Source organism: Dermacentor andersoni, chromosome 6 (genome assembly GCF_023375885.2).
Source record: "Dermacentor andersoni chromosome 6, qqDerAnde1_hic_scaffold, whole genome shotgun sequence".
Lineage (NCBI taxonomy): Eukaryota > Metazoa > Arthropoda > Arachnida > Ixodida > Ixodidae > Dermacentor > Dermacentor andersoni.
The window spans coordinates 142,380,557-142,390,767 of record NC_092819.1 but is presented as its reverse complement, the minus strand read 5'-3'; the positions used below and the strand labels follow the sequence as shown (position 1 = coordinate 142,390,767).

General features: G+C 45.4%; 1 long non-coding RNA gene across 1 annotated transcript; it reads left to right on the top strand.

The window, feature by feature from the left end:
* Positions 1-2,437: 2,437 nt before the first annotated feature.
* LOC129384686 (uncharacterized) lies at positions 2,438-7,871 on the top strand. Its single transcript, XR_008612358.1, has 3 exons — positions 2,438-2,490; positions 5,592-5,659; positions 7,105-7,871. It is a non-coding gene; the product is annotated as an uncharacterized lncRNA (long non-coding RNA).
* Positions 7,872-10,211: the final 2,340 nt, after the last annotated feature.

Sequence of the window (10,211 nt, the reverse complement as noted above, 5' to 3'; positions counted from 1 at the left end):
GTCTTCGGAAAGGCACAATTGTCGGGAACGAATGTTTGGTCTCCCTTTAACACAGGAAATTCTTCAGTGTTGTGTTGACTAGACTCAGGACGTTTAGGTTTTCATCCTTTCTCCTTACGCGAGTCTTTCTACTTTGTGTTCAGCAGTTGAGACGTATCGAGGGAGCAACAATGGCCTATCTCGGCATATGTATGGTTGCGGCTTCTCTCGCCGGATGGAAGGCCCCTGGTTGTTATTCCACAGAGCCCTGTGCAGTCTAATAATGACACATTATTTATAGAGAGCACATCGGCGAATGTGCTGCGAAAAAACTGGTGCGCTAAAACAGCGCTCGCTCCTCTATAGCGTATATCGGTGTTAAGGACGTGTTATATGCGATGTACAGACCAGCACATGTGTCGCACAATTATTTGATTTCACAGCACACATGCATAGGTAAGCGAATAATAAAGTGCTTTTATTTCATGATTGTATTATGCAGGCTTCAATAGGAACTACAACAATCTGAATAGTATACGAGCATCGATGAGAATATTATTTATAATATTATATTGCCTATTGATCGTATTCAAATCTTAAATAAACCAACATTCGTTCAAGGCTGCTCTATCTTTGTCCAAGACAGTCCTGATCCTTTCCATTTTTATTGAATATTGCTTCTTTTATTACCGGATCTTGATTCACACATTTGTGAGTGTTATTGATTTGGGCCAACAACGCCCAGATACCAATCAACCCGGCTAATTGTCCTAAGTATCAGTCGAGTGCCGATGACGCTTTCATGATTGAGTACCAGGAGCCCTGTACAATAGAGATTTCTGGCGTTAATGTATTTTCTGGTTAGAATCACGTTAAGAACTTGACCTGTTATGGTACCAAACATGTTGAATCTAATAAGCAAAGAAACCTGCGCAAGCATATGCATTGTATGAACCATGATATTGTTTATCTTATGTGCGAAACTGCTAGATATAACGAAACTAAGCATCAGGTTTAGTAATTGCCAAAGTACAAACTACCCTTGCGTGCGCACTACATCGGTCAAAGCACATTACTTTAGAGTAACGCTACACAACTTCACGAAAAGGTCCTCGAATTAGTTCTGGGACTATTTCAGCCAAAAAAGAACGTAGGTTTAGGTTGTTATAGCTGAGGGTACTATAATTACAGATCAAATATTGCTATGTACTATGTTCTGTTAGGCTCTTCCTGGACAGACGCAGTAGAGTGTAGTGCTTGGGATGGGATGTTTATAAACTTTCCTAGAATTGTCTCTGCGGTGCACACAAAAACTAAAACACCTCTTGCCATTCTACGGGCATGCGCCATGTATCTTGCAAATACATTTCACATTGACATGTAACAAACAGATGGAGCACATAACTTTCGAAATCCAATACTGAATTCCTTGAGCAGAACTTCATTTGAACAAGCTGGCATCATGCCGTCAGAAAGGCATTTCCTACAGTTACTCAGCTTGTTTTGCTGGTGCATTTGCGTTCTTTCGCTTTTTTTCATTTTTGGCAATCATGGTTAATTTGATTCTTACGGTATTAAATTTAGAAAAAGATTTGATAAGGTCCTTAAGGAATAGGCAATAATAAACCTAAGAAAGCTTGTCCTTTATTTACTGTGGTAATCATGGTTTGCAACACACCTAAAATACCAGGATCACTTTTTCCATGCGGGGAGGGCAGCTCTTGTACATCCGTCTGATCAGTCCTGGATTTGTGGTGGCCATTTTTTGTTTTTGTTATATGTTAGGTACAGCTTCACTCGAGATTTTCCAAATTCAATATTTCTGGTGCAATGTTTTTTGTTTGTTACGTTCTCTGACTCAGAAGTGACCGTTTACGCCAGGAATTGAAAACGTCCCTCAAGTGTCATCCGCATAGTCAACTCGTGATAGCACTTAAAATAGCATTGCAGAAAAAAACTTTTACCGCATATATATATGTAGTGTTTTTTAAATAAGTAGTCGTCTAAACCCACTCACAGCTGGAGCTGTATATATATATATATATATATATGCGTGAAAAGCAATGAGACATCAGCAATGTACAGTAAAGTAAAAATACAGAGGCAAAAAAGCGATCCCGGTGGTATTAGGTATGACAGTAGCATGTATGAGCGCATGGTAATGCTCGATGTGAAAGTGTTCCATTACCCCACGTACACTGCAGATCAGTCTCAGAAAACGTTTTCTTAATAAATTTGCCTGTCAAGCAATTCGTGGGTACAATGGATATTTGTTTGGAGGAATTTTAAAGAGGACAAGGATATCAGATAATGGAAATGTCAAGTTTAAAGTGTAATGAAGAGTTCTTTACTTTTCCAGGAAAAAATGTGCATCACATTTATTTATTTTGGTCCAGTAGACTGAGCACGTGGCCTCTAAGAGCGGATATATAAAGTGGTGGTAACAACGTTTATCATTGCAGGACTCTCGTCGTCTCCTTCACATCTGCTTTCTTTGCATCCATTCCAGAGGTGAGAGAAGCGTGCATATATAGTTTCCTATAGGACTGATCATAGATGTCCTCCCCATTCAGTATATCCGAAGCATAATTATATACAGCTCAGTATTTCATCAAATACTAAATTTTAATCCGTGCAGCATTATTGGGATACTGGGTGTTTTACTTCAGCTAAACCTAAAAATCATGTAAATGCTACGTTGCTAGGCATAGCCACGGTAATGTTGTTTTCCGTCGCTTCGAAATACTGATATTTTTTGCACTCCGTCTAATTAGAGGATTGATCCAAGTTTTACCCATATTCTCAAATAATAATATTACATGAAAAGTGTTAACACGAAAATTGTAGAGCAACATAAAAAGCTCGCGATATCACTTTCCGTGGCTCAATACGCAATATATAAAATCAGTTTTCCGAGCGTGAAAGAAGCCCGCGAATACACGCAAAGTTCGTCGAGCGGCCAGTCGCGCGGCAATATTCGATGTATTTATCCAAACCTCCTCGGCCTGGACTCCTCGACGGACTCTCTGCGCATTCTGCTGTCATAGAGTGTTACTCTCCACCTTGACCTGCTGTTGTGGATGCCGCAGAAGCAACCACGGGCGCCTCAGTTCTAGTCACATTGTTCTCTCGCCAGTTTCAGCGCTGCTTTCATTGACTTTGTGTCATCCCCACTTGTGCCCGACAGTAACTACATCACGGTTCCCATGCAAGAAGTCATCCTTACACATGCTAACTTAGTACCTCGTAGAGTTTTATCTCTTATGGCGAATAACGTCTGCCTGCCAGTGGTTAATGTCGGCTGGACCACAGCTTTGCTGCCACGCTGGACGTCTCAGGCCCAGCTTTGCTCATTCTAGGATCACTCAGTAGCATCTATTGCTGTAGACGGCAATGCAACTGACTCTCCTCTACCATCGCAGTTTGCAACTTGTTCTATAGCCGACTTAACGACAATGATTGCGCGCGACATGCGACATGAAGCCTCATAAGCTCTACTGCATTCTGTTTTCTTACCACGATATACATGACTTTAACCATCGTCCTTTGGCTCAAACTACAGCTATTATGACTCGCCGGCTGAGCGTCGAGTAATTCAAGCAGAAGTTCGCAAAATGCTTGCCAAGAACATTATTGAACCATCGTGTAGACTGTGGGCGTCACACAGTCCGTAATGATGCCAGCAGCCATGCAATCGGCGTCGTACTCGCACAACGCCAGCGCAGAAACGACCGCGTTATGGCTTACCGCCGCAGGCTCCTGTCATCCTCTGAGTGCAACTATTCCATCACTGAGCGTGAGTGTCTCGTCCTTATTTGGGCGGTTGCGAAATTCCGCCCGTACTTCAGGGTCAACTTTTTTCAGGCGTCTCGCCGCGCGTCTGGCTACGAGGAGCGCTGCGCTCGCCTAGTCAGTGCGAACTTAGCCATGGATGGTAGTGAGGATTGGCCGTCTTCGCGGAGGGTTACGCTTTGAGGCGTCCTCCCTGAGCGGCTTCTGACCACTCCACGAATATCGCCCGGCGAACTGCTTCACTAGAGAGGGTCCAGAATGCAACAGGAGTCGCACCATCGAGATCAATATGGCGCCCACGTTCGCGCCCTTGCCGTTTGTGCTTCGACGCTGCGCATTTTCGCAGTGTCTCTTTGCATGTCTAGCACTATCGCTTTCCCTGTGGCGCAACAGGCGTCGCACCGTCGAACGATGCGTGTCTATTCAAGCCTAATCACAGTCATGACTAGCATAATGTTTCATCCAATAATTACTAGAGGGAACTCTGGCGCTAGTGACTAGGGGAGCTGAAATTTGAGCAGTTGTGCCAGAACGGTAATTATGGGAAGTATATGGATTTGAATAAACTTCGTCACTAGGGCTTCAAACGGTTTCGTGGCTTCGTAAGCTTGCCCTTTTTAGCAATATACTGGGGAATGATAATTGAATAAGCTTTAATAAAATTGTCCGGCAGCAGGATTCGAGCACAGGACCTATAGCACAGATGCCTGATACTGAAATCATTGGGCGACGGACGAATGCACGCACAAGCGATGTGAAACACCCTTATGAATTTTTCGCAAGCAAACAAGTGCCTTGAGACGCTCAGCGCGTATCCATTCGCGACCTCCACAAGGTCAACCGTTGCAATTAGGGCCGATTGTGCGTGTTCACAGCGTCTTCTACACTTCGAAGAACATAGATTGCAGTGAGTACAAAGCCGCAAGAACGTCTCAATTCACAAGCACAAAGATCAGACAAATTCATGCACTTTCCACCAATCCCACCAATCCCAACAATCGGATTCAAAAGAAATGATAGATTAAAAAGCGTAGCCCTGCCTTTAGAATAGGCTGAAGCTCACTTGGAGGGGAACCTCGGGCAAAAAAGGTCGTCATGCTTCACTGTTATCATTTGTTAAGGTTTCTGTGGTGAATGATGTTTTTTCTTGTATTGCCATAAGGAAATGGGAATGTGTTTTACGCACTCGTTCACAGGGTAGTCTTTAGAATACATGGCCATTGGATAACTTAATTTGATCTTCATAAGGATAGAATGACGTGAGCCTTCTACAAACGAGAAGTTCAGCTGCCAAAAGGAACTGTTTAGTTCGATTCTTGTTCGAGGATAAAAGCTTTTGAAGTCTGCTGCGCAAAACGCGAAATTAATACAGGTTTTGTTTAAAGACTAATTGCCCGACTCTCACGTTGTATTTTAGGGAACGACTGTAGTTAAGCTCTTGGAGCATATTCACCTGATTACTTAGTATTGTAAATAAATCATTTGTGCTATAGACACTCGAAATATACTTCGAATAAGCAGCACAATTTTCGTCACAGGGTCGTCGATGGTAAGCTTATCATGGTTGTATTCAATTATACTTGTTAACAAAATATTTAGAGCTCTTCAAGTTGAGTCCCTAGTTTTCAGTTGCAATTGCACAAATACTAACAAGATTACTCATTGGTAGCTTCGAAATGATTTAAAGTTGGGCCACATATTTTAGAACCTAAATTCAAATGCGACAGCAGAGGAGTAGATCAAGATTGTGGTAAAAATGTTAGCCTAATAATGTCGCACGAATTATATTTAAGAAAATATTAATACTCTTTCCTCTCCAGCTCTCTAGTCAAAGACATGGACGGCTTTCTTGGAAAATTCCTCTTCGTGGTGGTTGCTGTCACACTCGGTAAGATTACGCAGCCAAACAAGGTATCACCTCAAGTTGACGTAGCGGGGTACCTACTCGAAAGCAGATCGCGACAGGGTATGCGCAATTTGTTGTAGAAAAGCTTCATCTTGTATGCCTTCGTGGTGATGTGAGAACAAAGCGATGAAAGATCACATTCGCCAAGGTTTGCCAAGATGAATGGCACTTGCTGGTGTCATATTCCCTCGATTACAATGTGCACCTAAGATGTGCACTACATTTTACTGGAATTTGGTATCAATGTAATGCAATCAGGACATTTCATGGGTTCTCAAATAAATACCTCAGGGAATATTATTTTTAGAATCTTAGTGAAATTGAAATAAATTTGCTTTTCGGCCGTCAAATAGGGCGTTGGAAACGAGAATCTATCTGACGCTGCCAGTAGCCTTTTTGCTAGATGCTTTGCATGACTGAGTAACAACACGTTGAGATGTTCCTTTACGTTAAATTTTTTTTTTGCAATTCAGTAGAGACGCGTTGTGAGTGTATTGCGAAAATATTCAACTTTAGCTACAATGGGTTGCAATAACGATAAGTAACCACTATTCAATGTCTCAGCAGACCCATGCTTTTCAATACACATCACATACATAAATCCTTACTTTGGTGCTACTCGACGGATACACCTGGACTCTAACGCTCTCGATTACATATTATTGGTACAGCGTATTGTGTACCCGTCCGTAGCGTCAAGCAGGACAGATCAGACACACGAAGAACGTAACCTGTTTTACTAAGGTATGGCGAGCTGCCGCACAGCCAGCTGGACAACAGTAATGATCTCCTTGAGGCACACAAGGCTTAAGTTTTATGCGCTCACTCATGCAGCATGCAAGCAGGGACAGCGATAAGGGTCGGTAGCCGAGCCTTTGCGTCCACAAGGGTGCACCGTGACATAAGCATATGTATAGAAGTTAGTTGTCAGGTTCTAACAGCCAATGTTTAATGACCGCGTCTGTCAGCGTTCAGTTCCGCGCAGCACTTTTATTTCTTCTTATTGACGATCGCGGAACAAGAGAATGTTCACGCAGGATCAACGCCATCACATAAGATTAAAAGAACATATGTTTTTTTTTTTGTCCCTTGTCAAACTGCTTACGCGCTCATTGCTGACTATGATTTTTCAGTCAGTGTATCTGTCTTTTGGAACCTCTGACACCCGTGAAACGAGTGACAAGTTGTAGGAGATGTCTTTACAAGATGGTTTTCTGTCTTCGTACAACTGCAGAATTTTAGTTGAGACTGAATAAACACCATTTCTTTTAAATTTCACAATAAGTGACTGTTGTATACTTCAGCTGCCACAGTTAAATAATGATGGCTACAAATATCAAGGAATATTTATTCCAGTTTTTGTTCTTATTTTGCTCTCCTATTTGATCAGACAATTTAACCAACACCTTGGATTTGTCGCTTTTCAGCTACGCTGATTATGGCCCCAAATGAAGCTGGGGCAATTCCACCGTATGTCATCGACGCCATGGGACGAAATGAAGAACATGTCGAGTAGCGAAGCATCAGTGTGGCTGATTTGCGTTCCACTAGTTACGCCTGCTTCGTAATTCGTAACTGAATAAAATGAATGAAGGGAAAAATTGCTTGGAGTGAATGAGCAACGGTATATCATTGGAGACAAACTTTCCCTTCTATGCCAAGGTCACTTTTTTAAACTTCTGTTTATGTAATCGCTCTTTGAAGCGCTGCTATGCACACATCTTTTATTCTGTTCCGGCGTCGCATTGCGAAAGAGGCTTTCTTTCTTACATTATTCCGCGCTATAGTTTGATTTGACTTTCAAATCTTCTCTTTGTACATACGTGTTTTGCACATTATTACACAAGCCGCAGCGTCCTCGCATTGCATTATACCTGAAGTGAAATTAAAAAAAAAAAAAAAACGTCTCTGCATCGCATGCGCGTGTGAGTTACGTTGCTAAGCGAATAACTTTTCTTAACGCTTTGCTAACTGTATTCGCTATTACACAGCTAGACGCTTCTCGTTCAATGCATGGTCTGATTTAACTTTTCACAAATAACATCTTTATACTCGGGTGCTTCGGTTACACACTTCGCTTCTCTATAGCCGACTACTTGTTTGGGCTAGTTGGTTACAATTCATGATCGATGTTATTTGCGCACCACTTGGAACGAACACTGGGAGAACTGGAACATTGCGCTTGTGTCTCCCGTCCCCTAGTCGTCATAGAAAGCGGTGCACAAATAGCATTGCCACATAGTGTGGCACAGCAAGGGGACAGAAGAGGAAGAGAACGAGGTTCGTCTCGGCATCGCGCGTCAACGGTTAGGTTTCGTGAAGTACAAACGTCTGGATCCCCATTCAGCGTGTATACTTCAGCAGGGTATACGCGACGATTTGGTGGAGGTGCGGGGTACACCCAACTTATGTGGGAGACCCCACTGGGCAGCAAGAACCTCGCACAATTGGAGTTGACTCCAGTTCACCGCACAAGCCGTCGAATAGGAGGCCTCGCCCCAGAATTTGTAAACCTCCAAGAAAAAGTGATGACTACGACCACTGCGACTTCTACGGAAAGGGTGACACCGACTTACCTAACGCTGATGAACCCCCAAGTGCCGACGGCTTTTCATGGCGACATAATTGAAGACGTTGAAGACTGGCTGGCGGAGTTCGAGCGCGTGGCTGCGTTTAACGAGTGGGACAACTACGCCCAACTCAGGAAGGTCTACTTCAGCCTCCAGGATGGTGCTCGCACGTGGTTTGTGGACCGCGAAAGGGCCCTGTCATCCTGGCCTGAATTCCAGCGCAAGCTACTGGAGACTTACTCCAGCGCCGATCGCCAGGAAAAAGCGGAGCGGGTCCTTCAGTCACACGTTCAAAAGCCCAACGAGAGCGTTACGATGTACGTGGAGGACATGACGCGTCTCTTTCAGCGTGCCGATCCAAGCATGTCGGAAGAGAAGAAGGTGCGTCATCTGATGAGAGGCGTAAAGGAACAGCTCTTTGGTGGTCTTGTTCGGAATACGCCCAAGACTGTCGCGGAGTTCCTCACCGAAGCCACCGCAATGGGGAAGACGCTTCAGCAATGGTCGAACATGTACAACCGACAAGTAAATTCCGCCTGCACTCCGGATATGCCGGTAGGCTTCGGGTGCGACGTCGCCTTGCTTTGCGAGCTGATTCGCTCAGTGCTTCGCGACGAGCTGCAGAAGCACCACGGTTCGTCGCCACCGCGAGTCCGCTCCCTCGCCAGCGTCGTAGGCAACGAAGTACAGCAGGCACTGCAGGCATCTCTTTCCAGCAGTAAAGCGCCACCTCTGCCAAGTGAGTCCCGGCGGAAGACTTACGCAGAAACATTACTGAGCCTCGCCGAAGCTTTCGCACCTACTTATGTTGCGGAGTCGCCAGTCGCGTTGCAATCAGCGCAATCCGCTCTGACAACTCCGCTACCGTACTGCGACGACCGCCGAACGCCCGCGAGGGAATCAGAGGTTTGGCGAGCAGCCGACCGACGACCGCTCTGCTACCACTGCGCCGAAGCTGGTCATGTGTACCGGGAGTGCCCCTATCGATGACTCGGCCTGCGGGGTTTTTCCATCGATTCGCCTCGACGTAGGTTTGGCCAGAGGCCTCCCTACATCGTAGAATTCATCGAGCAGCAGCGCAGGCCGGGCACATCGCAGCGGCCGTCACGCTCACCCTCACCGCGGCGATATTTCCCTGCTGGTGATACCGGCTCTAGGACGACGCAAGGGAGATCAGCAAGTCCACGCCGGGAAAACTGACGTCAGCGACCTACCGAGGCGGGGCCGCTGATACTCGACGCGCTGAAGACCTCGTATCGTGCCGACCACAGAACAACGAAAACACGATGACGCTAGAACCAGTTTCCGCGAGCAAGATTTCACTGGACATACCTGTGTTGATCGACGGCAGAAAAATGAGTGCACTTGTAGATACCGGCGCCGATTACTCCATTCCTAGTGGCAAACTGGCCAGGGTTCTGAAAAAAGTTACGTTGCCCTGGAACGGGGCACCAGTTCGCACGGCAGGTGGCCACGTCGTCACACCACTTGGCTTATGCACGGCGAGAGTTAAAATTCGCGGTGCTGCTTTTCTCGCCACTTGTCTGGTTCCCGCGATTTAATTCTGGGGATGGACTTTCTCCGGGAATATGGCGCCATTATTGACCTCCGCGAGCGCTGCATCACTTTCTCGACGCAAAGGGGCAACAACACAGACCGACGCCGTTGGACACAGATCCGCACTTCGCGTTTCGAACGAGACATCACCATACCGCCGCGAGCGAGTGTTATGGTTCTGGTCAAGTGCGACGAGCTACATGACGGTGAAGCCATTGTAGAAGGCAACATTTCTATGTTGCTGACCCAAGGTATTTGTGTAGCGCGAAGCCTTGTGGAACTTTGTGATAGCCAGAAAGCGGTCCTCTTTACCAACTTTGCTTTGAGCATCGGCACATTTTTCGTGGCACTGCCGTCGCCTACGCCGAACCATCAACGCACATCGTCGAGTGCATTGCTTCTGAAGT